Genomic DNA, 24,066 nt, shown 5'->3' with positions numbered 1-24,066 from the left:
CCCAGAAACCATATTCTTACATGCAAACCAACAAGAAAGTGTCTTTAAAACCATCTGCTGTTTTTTTGCTCTGCTGAACAAAATTGTCTGCTGATCTGATCATAGCCTCTTTTGTACTTCAAACTGAGGAAAGTTGCTGGAAGTTAACTTTGCACCTTGCCTGTCATCACAGAAAATTGTATTATGCTCTTCTCCATATTATTGGTTTCACTCAGCTCAACAGTTTATCTGACTGACTTTGCAGTACCAATATGTATACTCAGTTTTAGGAAAAATGCATTTTCCTCATTGATCCAAATGTTATGATATACACTTGAGAGTTTTATGATATGCTATGGCACACAGATAGAGAACCTGTGAAATTTGTGAAAATTTACCTGGACAACCCATATGTTATATTGAGTTCCATGCCACTGAAACCAGTATCAAACACTGAACAATCAATTCTCTGCTTTTACCAGAATTTAGCATTAAAAAGTACCATTGTCCGTTTACATTTTCTCATCAAAAACACTATTAAAATTAATTTGTAGATATAAGTAGTTAAAAATAGCTAAATCCAAGGACTAGTGCCTTGTAAAACTTCTTGAAAAAACATCCACTGCTTAATAGGAGAGCTATTACATTTATAATCTAGATTATATATTATAATATGAATATAGATTATATTTTTGCTTTACATAGCTTTCTAATGTGAACAATAATATGAACAAGCTTCTCTGACTCTAACTCTGAAAGAAGTGGAAAAGTCTTTATAATTTACTAACCCCTGAAAAAGGCACATTCCTATGTCATAGCTTCTGAGGCAGAGATTGAATGCAGATAAAAAAATCACATTCATACTTTTAACTACTGAATTCTAATTTTACCCTCTCATTCTGCATACTTCAAACAGGCATTACTAAAGGGACTAACTTCAGGGCTATTTTTTTTATTATGCAATAGCACAGAGTAAAATATTTTGTGCTAAATCAAGTGTGTTCCGGTAACTTTTGTTGTACAATTTACTTGTATGTCACTAGATAGATTCTTCAGTGGCTAATTAAATGATACTATCTAAAAATGGTTTATCTTCAACTGATAGGTTCTATGTACAGATTGATTTTTCTCTGAGGAGGTTGTATTTTAGGTTTTTTATTTCTTTTAAATCACTGAGTATCTGTAAATAAGTTCAATAGGGAATAAATATCACTCTTAGTGCCATTGTCCTAGGAACTAGTATTAGTATCTAGGAAGATACTGAAATAAATTGGTCTTAAAAGGTAGATTGTCTCTAGTTTGCTTGTTCAAACACAAACTACTATCATTTGGGAGATATTAAGGTTTTTAATTAATTTTTTATTATTATACTACAAAAACCCTGTCCAAAGTCAAACAACTATAAATTTAGCATACTATTACCAGCAAATAATTTACTATAAAATAGACAACAAAAATAAAGTTAACTTGCTTGAACATACGTTATAAATACAAGATAAATTTGTCCAAAAATGCTTGATACTCTTTTTGGAATCTATCACAGATTATTTTATTTTATAAAATTGCAGTTATCACATTTAGAAACAAGTATGAGTTATATAATAATTGATAGACCTTTTCACAAAACCCAAATATAAAGAATATAAAAATCTATTTCATATTAGAACATACCTGAGAACTTAAAGACACACAAGAAATGCAAATTAGTTTATCCTTTAATTCATGTTTCCTATTTCCCAGAAAGTTTTCGATTTTATTTAGCCACACCTTAAAATACATTCTACAATTAAAGATGAGAGCTTTTCAGTAGAAAAAAAGATAACATATACAAGAATAAGAATGTTTTTACATCATTCAGTTATAAATGCCAAGTACCTGAAAGAATGCCTGGCACAGAGTTGATACTCAAGATGCACTATGTTGATGGTGATTAGATAACCAGCTGTATTAAGGGAGGGAGGGAGAGAGAAAGAGAAAGAAAACAAGAAAGAGAAAAAGAATGAGAAATGGTTTGATTTGAGGCACTGAAATTTGTAAACCTGTTTCTGAGTCCTAGCTCCTCTATTTACTGACTTACTGACTGGGTGATCTTTGGGAACAAGTTACAAATTATTAGTCTCTGTTTCCTCAATTACTTTTATTAAAGTAATTGATATTATTAAAGTAATATCAATTACTTTATCACATACCAATTGTTAAATATTAATTATATATACACAATGTTGATAAAAATATTTTTCAAACTTTAAAATGAAAAAAAATTACATTTATGCACCTAAAATATACACCTAAATATCCAGACATTCACACAATAAGTCCAAGCTGTCCAAGATGACATCATAGTCACTGTATTTTTTTGGCTTAGTAAAAAGTTGGCCTGAAATGCCCAGAATTTCAGTGTCAAGACAAACATAGAATTCATGATCATTCAAGGGTTTGAACAGAGAACTAAAAAACCAAGCAGTATTGTGCATTCAACCATTACAAGAAATTAATAAAGGGGCTTACATTAAACTAAATTCCAGGAGAGTATTAAAACATACAAAAGAGAGTATTATTTTGTAATAGGTAAAACCATAATTTGAGGAGTAATTTTTAAAAGAAAAAAAAATCACCCCCAGAATATAGAGTATTCAGAGAACTTCAGAAGAGTTAATAAGAATCTTTTCATGGTTGTCTATTGCTTTCCATCTCTTCTTAATACTGGTTACTTAAGTCAGACATAGAACGTATGTATTTAAAAGGAAGTGGAGAACACAGCAGTACATGTAGCATCACACATCATTTATTTATGTCATCTTGCACTGAGAACCTTCCTAGGGACTTTGTGGTATAGGAAATTGCTATGATCTCATTGATGTCCTCTCTTAAATTAAAAAAAAAAAAAAAAAAAAAAAAACTAAAAACAGAACAAAAAAAACTTGTTGTGAAATGAATGAAGTTGATCAGCCATGTAGATCATATGTGTAGTTGCATTGTACAAAGTTGTCCAAAGGAAAATAAGGAGACAAGCACTTTAACACTTGCAATCACCATCAGTGTAGTACATGTGGGACTAACTAAGCTAATACTGAAAGAAGAAATCACTCACAGAAAAAAAAAAAATACTATTTAAATGTCTAGATCATTTATTAGCTGAATAAGATTTTCTTTGTTGTTGACATAATGATATAAATAGATTTTTAGAGAATTAACTATTAGGAGACAAATGCTTTTCCCTTAGTTAAGTCTGATCACCTGTGAAAATGACATAGTCAATACCACTGGGTTTTTCTACTCCACTTTAGAGTACTTAAGGAAAGAAACACACACACACACACACACACACACACACACACACACACACTTCATTTCAAAGCAGTGAATCATTATGCTTTCAAGCTCATATTATCAAAACTTTTAGATTTCACCTTTAAATTTTGAAATTCACAGAATATATCAACCTAAATTTTCCTGAGCAAAAAATTAACTCTAGATGTGTATTGGAAGCTTTTTGAGGTTTTGTTGATTATATATTGTTGTAACTGAGACATTAAGCTCACGTGTTTCATTAATTTCATCAATACATATCTGACACTTTCTATAAACTTAGTTTTGTTCAGACCTGAATTGACTAAAGGAGACCATTTGAACAACAGTAATGTTTAGAGCTGCCAAACAGGACTGGGCTAGCAGAAGATACAGAGTGTGACATAGCTGAGAAACCCCTGCTGTCTTAAAGCACAACTGGAGACTCTCCAAATCCTGAATTTTAATTATCAAAATTATTAGTTTGCAAAAACAGAAATATTCTATGTTAAAGATGGAGTAAAAATAAAGCTAAAAAGCATAAGCACATCAAAGCTTGATGAACAAGCTATTATTCAAAAGTTTTATTACCCTAGGAGGAATGGAGATGCTATTAAAATAAAAGAGCATGTTAAATAAAATAACAATTATACTTTTCTGTGGCTTTATTTCATAAATAACTGCATTCAACTTTAAAATAATGGCAGTATGCTACTTTATATCATAATAATAGGCAACATTTGAGGGGATAAAAGTATTTTTGAATTCTTCATTTGTTAGCATGTGAACATTCTTAGTCAATTGAAAGCTTTTAGTATAGTGACTTTTCGGTTTCTCTGTCACATTCAGTCACCTATCCATAGCAGTTCAACAGCTCTAAATATATTTGTTTTGCTACTATATAATCAGATCCTCGGGCATAAATATTACTACTGACAAATTATTAAATAATATAAATATACATTTTTAGGATTTAAACATTTTGTGGCTACATAAAAGACAGTATTTTTTATGTGCTACAAAGCATAACAAATTTGCAATAAATGATTTTAATATCTCTTAATTCCAGAAAGAAGCCCTTAAACTCTTTCTTAAAATTTTTCATTATTATTATTTCCTTAGATTTAAATGGTAAATATGAATGTAAAGTCCTACAACTTTATTTCAGAAACCGGAGCCTTTGCTCACTTATAAATTTTGTTTTCCTGTATAGATACAACTTTGGAAAACTGTCCCAAAGAACTGCCATTTAACAATTAGAAACTTTGACTCATTTTAAATCTATAGCAACAGTACTTGATTGACCATTTCTACCACTATTCTTTACTGCTATTAGAAAAATATAGAGAAATGAAAGAGAATGATATACATACACATATGTAGTTTTAAAAACATATTCAAAATTGTGGTCTTATAACAGCAGTTACTTTCCTTTTTCTAAAGCAAAGCTTAATTTACCTGCCATTCATTTTCTGCTGCAAATTAGTTTGTCAGGTACACGTTAGCAAGCTTTTTTCTTCAATTCATTTTGTTAACTCCATAGTCCTTTAAATAATGATAAATATTGCTGAATAAAAGCTTACCAGATAGTAATTGTCTTTGACACTTATACTATTTCCTCTGTAAGACACATCTACCTTTAATTTAAAAGAGAAGGTAAAACAGAAGAAGATCTTACCAGAGATAGAGAAAACAATTCGTTCAGCTAGATCCAACAGTGCTCTGTGCAGCCTGGCAGCATGAGTGATCCTTGGGCCTCACACAAAAGCGAGATAATTGGCTCTCAATGAAGAGATGTAAACATCCATCATAATGGCACTGTACTGAAACTGAACGCTACCTCAGCTGTTCTATGTACTCCGACTGGAAGATGATGTCACAAACATCAACTGGGTGTACTCTCATTGGCTTCTGTTACCTGGAATCATATCTTAACCCTAAACTGTCAGCTGCAAATTGAAATGCTCATTTCTGACTATAATTTCTGCTTTAAAAGGAGAGTGAAAGTAATGTTGAGCTCCTGAAAGATCACAAACTGAAAATACTGCCCTCTAAATATACTAAGACTTATTTAGCTAATTAATTAATCAAATTAGTGAAAATTTTATTTTCCAAATGTGTTTATTAAGTGTTTATAAAAGGTATTTGAAAAAATGGATATCAAAGGACAAGATGTATATAATCACAACATCTGGAATTTTAAATTTTGTAATTACTTTGCATTGATTTTACAGTACTAGCCCCTGAGATTTAAGAAAGTCAAGATGAAAAAATATATAATGTAAACAATTGTAGAGCGATTCTTTTAATCAGTTTTTTCAGAGCAGCCATTTGTGTTTTTAAATCTAATAAAAACACAAAAATGGGAATGCATTTTATTGTCTGAGTCTTAAACACTATCTCCAAAGTTTTGTGTAATAAACCTTAAAGAATGAGATATTAAAAGCACATCACTAAAATACTAATGTTAAATATTGGTTTTTACAAAGAGTAATTTATAAGTAACTGGAACTTCAGACAATCCCATTTCAGTAGTTGAAAGCTACTCTATGATATAGTGTTGTTCTCTTTGAGCACACACGGGGAATAATTATCCATCTCTTACCTTCTATCATGACAAAAGCTCCAGATTTCTCCCCAGGCTTAAATCCAGTGGGAGAGGAGGATAATGGGCTAAGCTGGTTGCAGCAGCTTTGCTGCCAGAGGGACAAAACTACAATCACCTTGAAATATGCTCAAGCTTTCCCTACCAAAAGGAGCTGTCAACCACATAACTGTGAGATGCAAGAATTACCAGAGCTATTCAATGACCAATTTCTTCTAAATCTAGCCCAGCCATATCCCAGGGCAAGCCCTTTGAAAGCTGTACAGCTCAGCATGCAAACAGTGCAAGCACCTGGAGAAAGAGCAGGAAAATTCACTTGAACCACCCCAACTTTAGGGAAAGAAAAGTCATCAAGAGTGCGCTTGCATGCCTTTATGTTATTTCATTTCTTTCTGAATAATGGATTCAGGGCAAATACTTGTTATACTCCCTCCGCATTTCCAGTGACAGAAAATTATTTTTACTCAATGGCCTCAATGAGAATTCAAAAAGTTGATAACATATGAAAAGACACTTTCATATGTTCACATTTACTCCCATGCTCTGACTTTCATGATAGTCAGTTTATTTGATTGCTCTGAGTAGAGAGTTAGTATGTGACATAGGAACAAGAATTCTAGACTAGGGTTGAAATGATTCAGCCTCCAGTTCTGGCTCCACCACTTAATATCTGTAAAAACTCTGGTAACTTACCATCTTTTATGTGTAGACTAAGAATGGTAATGCTATGTACAGCAAAATAATAATAAAAATAATAAAGACATAGAGATGAGACAATGTATAGAAGCTTGTTATAAAAATATAAATGTATTACATAAATGTAAGATACAATTAATACTGTTGCTATAAAACAATCAAATGTGTTCATTTCAAAGACAGTTGGAAGATTCAAAATGTAGAGTTACTTTAGTGTTCTCAAAATAATTATATAAATATTATCTTAAACTCTTAAATTTTCAATTTGAAAATGTTTCAAATTAGCTTGGTTTATATCACTGACTCACTCAATAGTCTCTCTCTTTTTTTTTCTAAGTTGTTACCCCTCCTAGAATAATTTGGAGTTTAATGATTAGTCAAGTCCAAGATACTAAACTCAAGAAGACTATTTGTCAAAATGTACTTCGGGCAAATGTGAAAGACATTGTTCATTTAATTCTGCCTAAAAGCATGGCAGTTTAGATGAAAATGTGCATAAAAAAATTCATTGCCATGCAAAGTGACATAAAATTGAATTACAGATCAGAAAGATGAATTTGGACAATGGGAATATTAGCTGTATTTCTGGTAGACAAATGATAAAACTAAGATATTATAATTGCTAAGAGGGATGGCAAGCAGAAAAAATATTTCTATAATAAAATATAATCCTATATTGCATACATAATATAAAATTTTAATAGTATAAATATTTAAATGACAGAGAAAGCTAGCAAATTAGATTATACCCTGTTACATGTAGAAAACATGCTGATACACACACACACACACATACATGTATATATACACACACACACACACACACACATTGAGTTAATTTTTAAAGATAAATGTATTTTCTGGTGACTTATTGCACACAAATCATATTCTCTCTTATTTGTTTTGCATTCGTTTGGGTGACAGAATGTCACATATAATGTGCCTAGAGAAATAGAGCAATATAAAGATTGAGAAACTTAAATACTCCTAGTGTTCAGTAGGCACTTTAGATTGTTTGGTTTGTTTATTTATTTATCTGTCAATTACCACAGATATCACTGTATAGGCATTTTGTATCAATTACCTACATCCTACACAAAATTTGTTTATAAGTGAGTATGGTATTTAGTAAAGAATGCTGTTTTTTTATTATTAAAATATGTCAATGAGATTTTTTAAGAATGTAGATTCCAATGCTTAAGTATTACACAAGATGGAGCACACATTACATATGAAAATAATTTCATATCTAAAATTTGAATTGTTTAAAAATTAATAAAATTATTGGCTTATACTTTAATTACTAGGAAAACTGATAGAAAAAAAGATAATGAACTAGAAATACTTCACATTAATGTTGGCCTATGATAATGAATGAGTCTTAAGTTTCAAATTTAGTTGTAAATCATTAGGACAGAATTTATATTTTAGTTTTAAATAATTACATCTATATATGCAGGAATGTTTCAGATAAATATAGGATATAACAGGTCATATATGCATATCAGTTTTATTACTCCAAATTGGTATTTTATATATAAGTACAGAAATATATATATATATATATATATATATATATATATATATACACACACACATATACATATATATATGTATATATATATTCCCTTACAGTGGGGAGAAATCACTGGAAAGTAATAATTAGTGGAATTTATAAAATGTTTTTGTAATTCTTTAGTGGTGTTTCTTTTGGAAGAGCAGAGATACTAAATGTCAAGAACTTTCAGTAATTCATTTGCAGAATGTCCTTTGGAAAAAAGCCTGATGATACTTGAACAACAGTTTCCACATGTATCTGGGTTACAGTAAAAAATAAGACAGTGTGTATGTGACGTGAACATTGATGATATGACATATAAATGTTCTCTGCTATCCTAAAATAATAATATTAAGAAATACAACCTGAATACAAGATGTAAAAAAAAAAAATTCTAAATGTAAACATGTTAAAACATTAAGAAATTGCAAGAGAAATGAAAGAATGGTGTGACTTCTTGAATATTCTATTTAATATATACATGTAGAGGAGTAAAATGCCGTATATAGCTCTAATTTCATAAAGGGATAATAACAAATACCACATTTGAGAGTGAATTTACCAACACTGTCTCATTATTTATTACATTCCTCCAACTAAAATGGCCAACTGGTATTTGTGAGTTCAGAGAACATAAAATACTTTAACTTTAATAGTGCACAAAAAGCTTAATATGAGATGGCAAAACACTCTATAGACATTCATTTAGTCTTCATTCTCAATAAATGTATATTAGTGAATGTTTTCTAATAAGAAGAATATGGAATCAATACAATATTTTTGACAAATCAAGTTGAAGATGTTTTGTAGTTTAAGCCAAGTACATCTCAATTTTATTGTGGTACTTACATACTATATATTTCTCAGGAGCTGAAATCATTGCAATATTTAATTGCCTGACAAGTATTTCTGTTACATCAATTTTGCGGTTAAACTAATTATTTATATTATCAAAACAAATCAGCACTAGAGGCTAATTAAACTGGCAAAACCATCCTCCAATATTTCCCAACCTACATATTAATAAGGTTTAGTTTATTACTAACTTCAGAAAGAATGAACATGTCCTTCAAGTGATAATTTGATAGGCAGGACTTAAGAATTTAAAGAAGTTTAAAACTGTTGTGAACATCACTATGTCCTCTTGAGCAGTTAGGTCTATGTAGCATTCTACTACCTCTTGCAAAATTGACTGGCCCATTACCTAGTTATTCACAAAATGGCAGCTCTATTTATATGGCCACAAACACTTAATACACTAGTTTATCCTTTTTTATTTAAGAAAATATAATATGTAAAGTACGTAAGTAACTTATGTATATGAATGATCATAACTAGGTGATTTCCATAATTAGGTAAACTATATAAGTAACTTATGTATATGAATAATCATAATTAGGTAATTTTTCAGTTTTAGGAGAATAAGCCATGAAAGATAGATATTGTTAAAACTTATTGAAAAACAGAAGCTACTGAAAAGGCAGAACTTTAAAACATTGCATTTTTGCTAACACAAATTCCAATGTTTCATCTCAAATTTATTTCAGAGGTTAGTCTATTTATAATAAATCGTTTTTATTTTGTTTCCACAAAGTCTTATGTTGCTTTTAAAAAATGCAAAGTTAGTCTTCAAAATAACTGTGACTATGTAGCAATGATAACTCACTGTTACAATAAGAGAGATTCAGGAATTGCATTTTCCATCTACTAAGTCCCAGGTACAACTAAACCTCATAAGAATACCTATTTATTGACCTCACTTGAATTCCTTTTCTATACTCAGTCATCTGCACTGTCATTTTTTTTCTCTACGTCTACCTTAAATCTATTGTATGGCAGCTTCAGTATATTACATTTATTTCTGTTTTCTATGCAGATAAAATTTTTGAAAATGCTTAGAATTATTAGGCCATATCACCTTTATTTTCTGAGAATGGATAGCTCCAAGATGTTTAACTATGTTTATACGTCAGTAAATTTTACTCTGGAGTAAGAGAAAGTGATTTAGCAAGGATGAAGACAAGTGGTACTGCTGAAATACAGATTCTTAGACATAAAAATAAGAAGCAATTGCTATTTTAGTGATTCAGCATCCTGTTTTTAAATGCAAAGTTGAAAACACTAACTTATTATACTTATTAAAGATACCCCAATTTAATATAACTTAAGCTTATTAGACTTAAGTTTTATTTGAATGTCATGGTTAATCTTTGTAAAAAACCTAGAAATCAATGAGTAGAAGGATTTGTTTTTTACCATGTTCTCTGAGCAATGGTATCTTGTGTATTCACACTGCTCCTTAACTAAAGACACTTTACTTGCTTTCTTATAAATATGTTTTGCTTTGTTCCTAATATAAAATCTTACAACTTCACTTGACATTTTTTTCATTCATTTCAATTTCCTTGCCTTTTATCTCATGTAACCCAAATTAGATAAAATCAAGAATGACTCCCTTCATCTTGACAAGTTTGGAACAACACTAGTCTCATAGAAAGTTAAAATTGAATTCAGATTTTGATGAGGAGCATATGAACACAACCACTTTGTATTATACCAAAAATGGGGATTATTCATACCAAATCTGCTGTGCACAAAACATTGCTTCAGACATATTAATGTTTATACATGAAAGACAGTGAGAAACCAATAGAAATATTAATGATTGTGTTATTTCACCTTACTAAATCTTTGTAGTAGATTCAATAATTAGTCAGAAATCAGTTACAGACATCCTAAAGAATTCTAAGAGTTGTTTTCAATGTTTAGTGCTGTACATGTAACATGTAGAGTAAGTTTATTTCTCCTTACATTTGAGGATATTGCAACATATTTATTTTAAAAATCAATTGTTTCATTTTTGTTTCATGATGATCTGTCAACAGAAGTTGTTGTTCAATTCATTTAAATCTTACATTATTCCAGCCTTTTTTCAGAACTTCCTTGTTTTTAGCAATATAGGGCTAGAATAACTTTCTGTACATGTGTTATTTTGTCAAACTTTGTTAAATAACCCTCCTTTAAATTTGTGTACCTTTCTGCTAGTTTTACTATTAGTTGATATTAGGTAATGCATCTTCCACTACACTTTACCTGGAACAATTCAGTAACAGTGTACTCCTACAACCATAGGTCACCAAAATAGAAAATGTCTGGGTGCTCCTTTAGCCATTTTTTAAGTGGTTAAATTGCAGCCACACTTTCTGAACATTGTAGCCAGGCAACATAAATTAATGATCTTAGACCAGATCTTGATTGACTGTTGTCCAGTAACACATTACTCACCTTAATCCGTGAATTCAGCAAAGGTAAATGATTACTCTAATGGCTATGGGAACTTTATGAATTGCCAAGACAAATAACAAATAAGTATGACAGAAGCCTTGTGAAATAGCTGGCATATTTATCTTTCATCTCTGTCACTCCATGTTTGAAACTGTAGACCTGGAAAATACACTAGTTCTTTTCAGGTTAGATCACTAAGTAGACATTGTAAAAATGCAATAGATAAAAAGAAATTGTTTTCTTCTGCCAGAGGCTATCTGCAATTTGTATATCTGTTTTGCAATGCAACTAAAGAGGGTCAAAACTGCTTATAGGCTAGAAGGAAGATATTGGTACTACTCCGCATTCAGAATCAATCAATAAAATGCTGGTAATAAACAAATGACTATTCATACATCATACTTTTTTAAACTATAGACCTTACTGGAATACACAGTCTGATCTATAGGTACTTTGTAACCTTCAGGTGGCTGGCAAGGTTCCCAGATGTTCCCCAAATTCCAGATCTCAGAATGAGCCAACTGTGGCTCTTGGGACTTTCTGATATAGTGTGTGGAAGTGGGCTTAGAGTTCATCCTCTTTGTGAAAGGAGCTACCTACCTCACCAGGCCTGCTAAATTCTTCTCATGCTCAAACAACTTATTCCTTCCTAAATACTGTCCCTAATATAGAGCTGCCTTTCATGGATTTTAAATTACTCTGTTTAAAACCTATCTCATCCTCTGTTTAGTCTTGCTCCATATAAACATTGCTAAGGTTTGTTGCACACAAGATATGCCTACAGACCTTAAAACTAAAATCATAGTATTGGCCACAAAATATTCCTTCTTGAGATTTCAGGATCCTCTGTCACAGGATCTTTGGGATGTTACTTCAACAGCCAGAAACCTCTGTGGCTGGTTATGCTTTCTGCCTGAGTATTTCTTGTGCCTGCTAGACTCATTCTGCCCCCTCAGCCTGGCAGGCTGAACTCAGCTCACACTAACAGTCTGAATCTCACACCTGCCAAGGGAGAGCCAGGTACAAAGCGGCAAGGGGTATGTGAGCAAGTGATGCAGGGCCTGGCCACTGCATATAGCCAGGCACACCAGTTGCTGCAGCAGAGTGGGTGGCTCTACACACCGACACAGGTGTCAGTTCCATGCAAGGCTGTGGCTAGACCAGATGTGCTTACTGCATGCAGCTTCTGCTACAGGCACCCACAACTGGATGAGAGGAACATGGTGGTACCCAGAAGCTTGGAGATGCAAGGAACCACAGAGCCCCAAAGAGGGTATCACAGCCCTGACTCAGAGAGCCCCCAGGTCTGGACTCCCAGAAGGGCTGCAGCTTTTCTCTCCTCATCACCTGCAGTGTGGTCAGTGGGAGGATGTATTTCAGTCCTGTTTGTGTCACAACTTTTTCAGTCCTATCATTTGGTGGGTTCCAAGTTTTTGTCCTGTATCCAAGAAGAATGAAATACGAGGACAACTGCAGAGTGAGCAAGGCAGATAGGAGTGTCACTGAATGGCAGAACAGTGGGTAACTCCTTTCTGCAGGCAGATCATCCAATGAGTTTAGGAGACCTGAAATGGGTACCTCCTTCCCGCAGCTGGTGGTCCTCACATCTGTCTGTATCTGACTGAGTCTGGTGTTTTTATAAGCTCAGAAAGGAGAAAGTGCATGCTGACTGGTTCATGGGCAGCCATGGGTAGGCCCAGAAAAAAGCACAAGTTCCGACTCTGGGCCATGACTTCCCCTGGAATTGGCAGCCCGCCCCCCAGTTTCTGGTTGGCCCTGGCTTAAAGGTGGGGTTTCACTGGGGACCCACCCCTTTCCTCCCAGGAGCTTGTCTGCTTCCTGCTGCAATGAACATGCCATCTATAGCATCCAGGTTGTTTGCGTGGAGGGGTGTCTACAGGTCGACGCCGAGCCACCTTCGGCAGCCACTGGCATCCCTCCCTGAGCTCGTTGCTGTGCAATGTCTGGAGGGGGCCAAGGCAGGAGGGGCCTGGCATGTCAGTGCCTTGCCAAGAAAGTACACACCCATCTGGGTTGCAGCAGCACTGGGATCAGCCTCAACTTTGCTCTGATATGGGAGCAGTCGCCAGGAATGAGGAGGAGCAGAAACAGGCACTTCCCAGCCTATGGGGACAAGGGGGTTTCCCAGGCCCCAAGAGCACAGGGATGTCCCAATTCAGAGCCATGGCTAGGCCTGGGAACATGGGGCTCCAACTCTGCTAACTCAGTAGGGGGCAGAGCTCCCACCTGTTCAGGCTCCACAGAGGGGGCAGCCCCAGTCACGTTTTCCCCACTGCAACCAGTGTGCCTGCAGTGGCTGCCCCAGATGGGTCACCACCACCATCACCTCTACAGGGATTCTTTCTACAATGAAAACAGTCATTTTTCTACTACGTGTAATTGCTGGAGTTAATCTATAACTGGAAGGACATATAATTTGAACATTGATGAAACCCATGGAAGCCCTAGCAGAATGGAAGAAAAAGACTGACATTAAGGGACACTGTTCTAACTGCTCTAAAAATTTAAATTACTGGGGATAAAGAGAATATCCTGCAAGTCTAATGTGAGAAGAAAGAAAAAAAAAAGTCATAAAAAAGTTCAGGAGTCAGACCATCACCACGTTGCGTGTCAGCAAATGGAGGATCAATAGATATAGTTTTGTTACTATATTGGAAAGGTAAGAGAGACCAAGGACAAAAATACAACATTCAGGATTTTTAAAGGTAACTGAGGAATTATATGCATGGTTTCATATGCTTTTCATGTATTCAACAGATACTACATAGAATGCTTGAGGTTAAACCTTGGTTCTCCATTTGCTGAGAAATGACTTAACCTTTAGGTGAGTAAATCATTTTGATCTCCTCTTCACCAAAATATAGAAATTCTGTGATGTGCCATGTACAAAGCACCTAGCATGTAGTAAATGGTCAATAGATAATAGCTGTAATTTATATTATATTTACATCTATTTCCATATAAATCAGTTATGCAGCTCAGGGTAATTCACTTAGGAACTGAGATAAACATTTTGCCTCTAGTATCAAGATTAGTCTAAAACTCAAGTTTATTATTGGATTTTAAATTATAAATGAATGAATTTAGGTAAAGCAGTTTCAGTATAACAAGATCCTTACCATGGTTTCCAGAACTCAGCACCTTGACTGGTAGATAACATAATAGCCCCATATCATAAAGCATACAACATTATATGTGAAAAGTCTTATTTTATTGAAGGTTCTGAATAAAGCCCAGATTATCTACTAAAAAAACATTTTTTCTATTTTTTGAACAATACTGTTATAATTATGACACCTTTAATTCATGAACAATTTTGTTGAATGTGGTGAGAGGAATCTAACCAATTCCAATGTAGGCAATTTACTATTCATCAGCATTGTTTTACTACATAATTAACGGATAAGTAGGCTTTACTATGTTGGGGTACATTAAAATTAAATCTGCCCCAAAAATGAAGCTTGAGTTGAAATATCAAATATTTATATCAAATTCTTAATATTTGACATTTAATATTTATATTAATATATTTGCAGATAATTAGGTGGTAAGAGAATTAAAAACACAAAGAAAAAAGAGAAACATATGCTTGTTAAAAACAAACAAACAAACAACAACAACAACAACAAAAAAAGCTTGTCCACAGCTGGCTCTCACCAAGCTTTTATTGTTTCAACCCCTTGCTCCCACTGAGAGTAAGCATGCATCTGCCCCTTAAAGTACTGTCTTAATTCTAAACTAGTTTCTCAGTTTCCCCTGTTCAATAGCTATATGGTTACTTTGGGCCTTTTAAAAAATTAAAATTTGATGCAGGCACAGCCATGTCCTGATAGCCAGAAATAGCCAGAAGCCTACTATCTTATCTTTTAAAATTTATCAGTTAATATTGAATAATTTATAATGTGTCAATTTCCTAATAGAGAGAAACCTCCAACTCAAATTATTTTCATATTAAGGTGTGTTTACATAGTAAATGAAGCAGAGTTAGTTATTATCTATACTTTCTCTAGAATTGCTCCACTACTAGACTTGAATCAAAGCATAGAGTATAAATCAAAGATTCTTCCTTTCAATTATTGACTCTATACTTTATGCACCATGACAAGGAGCAAGTTATTTACCTTGTCTGAACAATGTTGCCTAACTTGTGATCTTTCTCAAAAGGGTTCATAAAGATATTAAAAACAGAAATAGATTATATAAATTATTTAGATTGCTATTTAGTGCTTACTAATTGGTAATTGCTCAAGGGATAAATTTTTCCCTTATCACATTATATTTTTATGTAATAAGAATATCTTTGAAACAGAAACTAAGTTATACACCTTTATTTTTCCAATAAAGAGGAAGGTTTGTTCATTAAGCAGCATGTACAGCTACTCATAAATATTCAATAGAACCAGAAGGAACAATAGAACACATGATAAAGTAAAACTGTCTGATAGAAGCAGCATCTGAAAACATTTGTGAGTCAGTTATAAATACTTGTCTAGCACTATCTTGTACAGAGTAGTAGCTCATTAAACATGTATTGAATTGATTTGACATTTTAAGAACTGGTGAATTTCTGCGGCAGAACATATTTAAAAACCCAAATTGCATCAACATCATTTCTATTCATTTAATAGACAAAAAATAAAGACCTTATATAATGCCAGACATTGCATTAATTGCTATGATTCAAACAAAAATATGACTCATACTTTAGTTTCAAGGAATTCTTAGTCAAGGGAGAGCATGAAACATTAAATAAAACATAGCAGACCAATTTTCTTATTGGTCAGTTAAAATAAACATAAGTTTACCTAGAAGGTTGAAATGTCAAATATTTCTGTTCCTCACTTGAATTAGTAAAAAAGATCAGCAAGCTATTAGAAGCAATTTCCTGAGAAAAGTAACTTTTAAGATATATAATAATGTCATGACTGATTCAGACCAATATTTTGCAACCTGTGTATCCATAGTACTCTATTGATTTTCAATATGCACAACCAAGACCAAGAGGCATATCAAGGCACTCCAGTACCTTGTGAATCATCTTGAATTGATAAGGTGTAACATGATTAATTGAGAGCATACCAGAAATGTGTTGTACCTTATGGTTTCACTCTGCCTTAGAAGGAAGTAAGAATCACAGTGAATGTGAGGTAAAAATCACATTATAGAATGTAAATGAAGGAAACTCTTAACATACCTCCCCCACCACATCCATGCTTATTTAAAATCCTTCCCAAGTTTCTTGTTCTTATAAAAAGAAAGGCAATACCTTTAACTCACTTATGCCTGAGGTTGCAAGTTTTTGAATTTTTGTAATCAGACCTTGGCAATGACCTTGAGCAGTAGGATAAATAACTCCCACATGCTTATCACTCCAACATTAGAACACTAGGCATACATTTAATATAATTTACAATGTCCTATAGGATTTGACCACAGTCTCTCTAGCCTTACTTTCCATCAGCCTTCTCATTTCACTCTTTTCTCTCTTCTCCATCGCAAATGACAAGTATCAGTCCCATTTCTTCAATAATTTATTTTGCTACAGAGCCTGTTTATATACCCAGAAAGTTGTTTCTACATGGAATGCTTTTTAACCCAGTCTTCCTTTCATATTACTCCTTATTCTCACATGCCAAACCATCTGAATCTATCAATCACTCATAGTCATATTGCATCTTTCAGTCACAGGTTCTTTGCGTATGCTTTCTATTCTAAATACTTTTCTATGTATGCCATCTTTCTCTTTATCTAGGTGTCTCTAGTCATCCCAGATCAGCTATCCCTTTACAAAGAAATCATTCTTGCCTAACTTATTAAATCAAATCTCTCTTAAGTGACCTTATATCCTGAAAGCTCTCTTTTGTTGCATTTATCATTGCAATAGATTTACTTCTCTGACTTTTAAAATGTTTGTATCTTCCACTAGGTTCTTCAAAGCAGGCAGAATGTCTTACTCTCTTAGGCATGTGATTCATTTTGTAGACTAAATTTATATATAGATATTCTAGAATACCACACAAAACATGCATATAAGCTTACTTTTGCATGTAATTGGTATTGATTTTTAATTTTCTAATTTTAAACATCATTTGTATTTTACAACAAAAATAATTTTTACCTGAGGTCAGAATTAGAGAAAAGATAAGCCATTTAAATATATTTTTATAGTACTTACTAAAATGTTTTACTTATTATTTTTACTTTCAAAATTTTTGACTGACTACATTTCCATATGGAATATTTTTCAACTTTATTCCTAGGTATAGTCATGTTAAATGTAAAAACTTTGTTAAAAATAGTTTATTTTATGTATTTCTGTTAAAATAGTGGTTTTTAACCCTACTATATACAGGTGAAAATTTCCTTTTTTAAAAAGTAACTTAAGGTTACAACGTCACAAATTGATAGATGAAACCAAAGATCAGTGATATGGGTCTAGACTGGAGAGCCAAATAAATATTCTATTTTTTTTTTTATTTGTGTATATTTGTGGGATACAAGTGCAGTTTTGTTACATGCATCCATCACATAAAGATCAAGTCAGGGCTTTTAGGGTATCTATCACCCAAATCCTACACATTATACCCATTCAGTAATTTCTCCTTACCCACTCCATCCCATCCTGTCACCCTTTTGAGTCACTATTGTCTATGATTTCCACTCTCTGTGTCCATGTCTACACATTTTTAGTGCCCACTTATGAGTGAGAATATAAAATATTTGTCTTTCTGTGTCTGATTTATTTCATTTCAGATAATGTCCTCCGGTTTTGTACATGTTGCTGCACAAGTCATAATTTCATATATTTTATGGCTAAATAGTACTCTATTGTGTATATATGCCACTTTTTCTTTATCCAATCATCTATTGATGACACTTAGGTTGATTCAATGTCTTTGCTACTGTAAATAGTGCTGCAATAAGCCTGTCATTGCAGACATCTTTTTGATTCATTCCTTTTTTTTTTTTTTTTTCTTTTTGAAACGGGGTTTCGCTCTTGCTGCTCAGGCTGGAGTGCAATGGGGCAATCTCAACTCACTGCAACCTCCACTTCCTGGGTTCAAGCGATTCTCCTGCCTCAACCACCTGAGTAGCTGAGATTACAGGCATGTGCCACCACACCCAGCTAATGTTTTGTATTTTTAGTAGAGATGGAGTTTCTCTATGTTGGTCAAGCTGGTCTTGAACTCTCAACCTCAGGTGATCCACCCACCTCAGCCTCCCAAAGTGCTGTGATTATAGGCATGAGCCACTGCGACCAGCCTGATCTTTTTTTTTTTTAATTTTTTTCTGGGGAGATACCCAGTAGTGCAACTGCTGTATGAAGTTGTAGTTACATTTTCAGATGTTGAAAACCTCCATACTGTTGTCTATAAAGCTTGTACAAATTTATATTCCTGCCAACAGTATATGAGATTTCCCTTTTCTCTGAATTCTCACTAACATCTGGTATTTTTTGTCTTACTAATAATAGCCAATCTGCCTGGCACAAGATTATATCTTTGTGCTTTTAATTTGCATTTTTTCAGATGCTTAATGATGTTGAACATCTTTTCATATACCTATTGGCCATTTGCATGCCTTCTTTTGAGAAGTGTCTATTAATGACTTTTGCCCACTTTTTAACTGGAATATTTGTTGGCAGGGGTTGTTGTTGTTAGGTTGTTTGAGTTCTTCCTACATTCTGGGTATTAGTCCCCTTTCAAATGCGTAGTTTGCAAATATTTTCTCCCATTCAGCTCTTTCTGTTGCTGTGCAGAAGCTTTGTAGTTTAAGTTTCATTTGTCGGTTTTTGTTGCCTGTACTTTTGAGGTCTTAGTCATACATTATTTACCTAGATCAATAACCAAATGAGTTTTTCCTAGATTTCCATTATTTTTGTAGTTTCAAGTCTTATGTTTATTTCTTTGACACATTTTTAGTTTATTTTTATATATAGTGGGAGATAGGGAATAGAGGCCCTGTTTTTTGTTTGTTTGTTGTTTTTTGTTGCCCAGGCTGGAGTGCAGTGGTGCATTCACAGCTCACCGCAACCTCTGCCTCTGAGGTTCAAGTGATTCTCTTGCTTCAGCCTCCCGAGTAGCTGGCATTACAGGCATGCACCAACACAACTGGCTAATTTTTGTATTCTTAGTAGAGAAGGGGTTTCGCCATGTTGATCAGGCTGGTCTCAAACTCTTGACCTCAGGTGATCCGCTGACCTCATCCTCTCAAACTGCTGGGATTACAGGCATGAGCCACCGTGCCAGGTCCAGAGGCCCTGTTTTGATTGCCTCAGAGATCTGTCTGGAGCTTCCACTGCGAAGACTGCAGCAGGGGAATAAGGGCTGGGGATGCGCACTCCATAGAGGCAAGGGAAGCAAAAAAACAGGCGGACGCCCCGCCCCCTTCCGAGTTGGCTGGGCTGGAGCCACACAGCTGTGGGTGCAGATCTGGGCATTTCTGTGCTCTTGGGGTCCAGGGACAGGCAGGATATCCGCCCTCTGAGGTGCAGCTGCAGCCGCCCAAGCCATGGCTACGGACGCAGGCATCTCTGCATTCTCCGAGGCCCGGGAAGCACCCCCTTGCCCCAGCAGGGCTCAGAAATGCCTGCTCACACTGCCTGGCTTCTGCTGGTATTCACTCGGATTTCAGAGCAAAGCTGAGGCCGAGTTCAGGTGCTGTCACAAACACAGCACTTGAGCTCGGCCTCAGCTTTGCTCTGAAATCGGAGAGAACACCGGGTGTCAGGTGCTGTCCGCACGCTCGGGGCAGTGTGGACACATTAGGGACCTGCCACCTCAGCCCCCTCTGAACTTGGAGCACTGACAAGCACGAGCTTTGACACCCTCTCTGGGGCTCTGCGATTCCTGGACTCTCAAATCTCCTGAGCGTCACTGCGTTTCCTGGTGTCAGCAGTGGAAGCTGCTTGCAGTAAGCCTGGGCTAGCCGCAGCCTCGCAGGGAGCCTGCACCCGTGCGGTCACCTGGAGCTGCCAGCCCCCGTTCCGCAGCCTGCATACCTGGCTGTGCGCAGCGACCAGACCCCACTTCGCTCCCTCACACATCCCTCACTGCTCCACGCCTGGCCCACCGTTGTCACGTGTGACATCCAAGCCAGTAGGGCGAGCCAAGCACAGCCTGCCAGGCCAAATGAGAAGAACGAGCCCAGCAGGCCTGAGCAAAACTCAGGCAAAGGCATCACCAGCCACAGAGGTTCCCAGATGATAAAGCGACACTCCAAGTATCCTGTGACAGTTTCATTCTTCTGCATGTGGCTAATTTTCCCGGCACTGTTTATTGAACAGGATGTCCTTTCCCCAGTATGTATTCTAGTTTGCTTTTTCAAATTATCAGTTGGCTTTAAGTATGTGGCTTTATTTCTGGGTTCTCTATTCTGTTCCATTTATTTATGTGCCTATTTTTTAAACCAGTACCATGTTGTTCTGGTTACCACAGCCTCGTAATAAAATTTGAAGTCATACAATGTGATGCCTCCAGCTTTTTTCCTTTTGCTTAGGATCGCTTTGGCCAATCAGGCTCTTTTTGGTTGCCTATATATTTTAGGTTTGCTTTACCTAATTGTGTGCAAAATAACATTGGTATCTTGATATTGGTTTCACCGAATCTGCAGATTCAATGAAACTATGATCATTTTAATAATATTTATGTTTCCAATCCGTGAGCATAGGATACTTTTTATTTGTGTCATCTACAATTTCTGTCATCAGTGTTTCACAGAAGTAAAAATCTTTTACTTCTGTGGTTAAATATATTCTTAGGTATTTATGTTTATTTGTATAGCTATTGTAAATCAGATTGCCTTCTTGATTTGGTTCTCATAATTGTTGTTGGTATATAGAAACACTACTGATTTTTGTATGCTTTTTTGTACCTTCGAGTTTACTGAATTCATTTATCCAATCTAGGAGCTCTTTGTAGAATTTTTAGGTTTTTCTCCCTAAAAGGTTATAGCATAAACAAACAAGGATAACTTGACTTGCTCTTTTACAGTTTGTTTACCTTTTATTTCTTTCTCTTGCCTGGTTGCTCTGGCTGGGACTTCTAGTACTATGTTGAATAGGAATGGTGACAGTGGGCATTCTTGTCTTGCTCCAGTTCTTAGGGGAAATGATTTCAACTTTTCCCCATTCAGTATGATATTGGCTATGGGTTTGTCATATATGACCTTTATTATTTTGAGGTATGTTCCTTCAATGCCTAATTAAATGAGGGTTTCATCATGAAAAGATGTTGAATTTTAAGAAGTGCTTTATTTATATCTCTGATATGATCATAGATATAAATATGATATGATATGATCATAGGGTTTTTGTCCTTCATTCTGTTTATATGCTGGATCATATTTACTGATCAGCATATGTTTAATCATCTTTGCATCCCTGGTGTAAAACCCCCTTGATTGTGGTGTATTATCTTTTTGATATGCTGTTATATTTGGTTTACTGGTATTTTGTTGAGAATTTTGTGCCTATGATTACACGGGATATTATTCTGGAGTTTTATTGTTATTGTGTACATGTCTGGTTTTGGTATAAGGGTGATACTGGCCTCATAGAATGATTTAGAAAAACTTCTCTCTTCCTCAATTTTTTTGAACAGTTTCAGAAGGATTGTTAATAGTTTTTTTTTTTTTTCTACTTTTGGTAGAATTTGGCTGTAAATCCATCTGGCCCTGGACCTTTTCTTTGTTGAAAGATTTATTTATTTATTTATTTATTTATTTATTTATTTATTACTGATTTAATCTTGCTGCTTTTTATTGGCCTGTTCAGGTTTCTAATTTTTTTCTTGGTTCAATCTTGGGAAATTGCATGTTTCCAGGTATTTATCTATTTCCTTTAGGCTTTTTAGTTTGTCAGTATAGAGTTGTTCATAATATTCTCTAATGATCTTTTGTATTTCATATCTCCTTTTTCACTTTTGATGACAGTTTTATACTCTCCTTTCTTTTCTTACTTTATCATTTTTATTTCTTCTCAAAGAATCTAGTTTTATCTTTTGTATTTGTTGTCTCTTTCCATTTAGTTCTGCTCCTATTTTTGTTACTTCCTTTCCTCTGCAGTTTTGTTTTCACTTTTCTAGTTCCTTCAAGTGTATTATTAGATTGCTAATTTGTAATCTTTCTATTTTTCAATGTAGATATTAATGCTATAAACCTTTCTCTTAGCACTAGTTTGCTATATCTCACAGGTTTTGCTAGGTTGTGTTTCCATGCTGAGGGAATTCATCATCACTAGACTGGACCTACAAGCAATGTTCAAAGGTATCTTAAACTTGGAAGTGAAGAGTAGATGTTCACCATCATGAAGACACTTGAAAGCATACAGATTACTATTAAAGTAATTATACAAAGGAAGAAGAGAAATGAATCAAATGGCAGGCACCACTACAAAATTCTTCCAAGCTACAAAAACAGGCAGAAAGAAACAAATAATTTAAAAATTTTAAATAAAATTTTAGATTTATTAAATCTGTATAAGTTCAGAGATGTCTTTTTAATTCACAGCTGTCCTCAAATAGTTTTATATGCACTGTAATAAATCAATAAAGGGTGAATAAATAAACCATAAATGGAATGGAAAGATATAAAAATATCTAAAGCAATTATAAGATAGTAAGTAGGCCTAGACTGAAAAACCATTGATTAAGTGCAAAGCAAAGATGAACATATTTTTAAAGTAAAAATGTAGACTTCTCTTGGTTTGGGAAGAAGTATTAAGATCTTAGAAGCAGATTTTCACTTGCAATATAGAATTCATAGAATTATATAGGCATATCGATTGCAAACAAGCAATGCAATTCCTGAAAAACTTCAATGTAATATTTTTTTTTACCAAAATATGGCTAACATAGTGGCAGTAGGACAGAAATAGGTTTTGGTGGCATTAGAATATATTGAAACTCATAGCGACATCCCCAGATTACTGGGGTGAAGTTGGCTTTGAAATATCAAGGGATCTCATTAGAGAAGATGCTCACAAAGATGGCTGAGTGTGTCAGCCTTGAATTATAAGTTCTTTTAAGCTATAAGGAGAATGCTTTCATTAATCTAACAGACTTATGGAGTTTTACAGTTACTGGTGGCCTTAGAAATTATTGATTTCACCATCTCATTCAGACTACAAATTTTACAGATATGAACAATGAAATTCAGGATTTTTAGTTAACTCACCCAAAGTCCTTTAACTAAAGACATCCTTAATTGAAAGCCAGACTTTTGGACTCTGACTCTCAGGCCCCCATCTCTTTGTTACATACTTTTACATATTAAAATTCAGGATTTTTAGTTAACTCACCCAAAATCCTTTAACTAAAGACATCCTTAATTGAAAGCCAGACTTTTGGACTCTGACTCTCAGGCCCCCATCTCTTTGTTACATACTTTTACATATTAAATTGTATTAATATATTCAACTGGCCCATCACAAAAGAGTTACTTACTATGTCAAAATTTTGCTCATGTAGATAAAATCATAGTGTTGGAAATATACATGATACATAAAGAAGTGTTTTCCTTTTCATCTTCTTCACTTCAGTGACTGTGTATTGAGATCTTGATTTTTTCCCTGTTAAACCTAGTATCTACCATATCTTTAGGGATTCCTTGATTTTTGAAAGGTCCATTAAAAACA

At 34.3% G+C, this 24,066-nt stretch overlaps 1 protein-coding gene across 9 annotated transcripts in view; it reads right to left on the bottom strand.

Moving 5' to 3' along the window:
* Window positions 1-24,066, bottom strand: part of MGAT4C (MGAT4 family member C) — an 852,077-nt gene that overhangs the window by 246,753 nt on the left and 581,258 nt on the right. For 4 of the 9 annotated variants that reach the window (XM_074402455.1, XM_074402457.1, XM_074402459.1 and 1 more), the window contains one exon: window positions 1,855-1,921. The exons of 2 other annotated variants lie outside the window; for them this stretch is intronic. The gene's annotated coding sequence lies outside the window, so the exon portion shown is untranslated. Of the gene's footprint in view, window positions 1-1,854; window positions 7,767-24,066 lie in introns of those variants that run through there. 3 more of the 9 variants (XM_074402462.1, XM_074402461.1, XM_074402463.1) reach the window with 3 other exon arrangements.

The sequence above is a fragment of the Saimiri boliviensis genome, chromosome 7, assembly GCF_048565385.1.
Source record: "Saimiri boliviensis isolate mSaiBol1 chromosome 7, mSaiBol1.pri, whole genome shotgun sequence".
NCBI classification, from domain to species: Eukaryota; Metazoa; Chordata; class Mammalia; order Primates; family Cebidae; genus Saimiri; species Saimiri boliviensis.
Note: the sequence above shows the minus strand (reverse complement) of the source record. Positions and strands in the feature narration are given on the sequence as shown.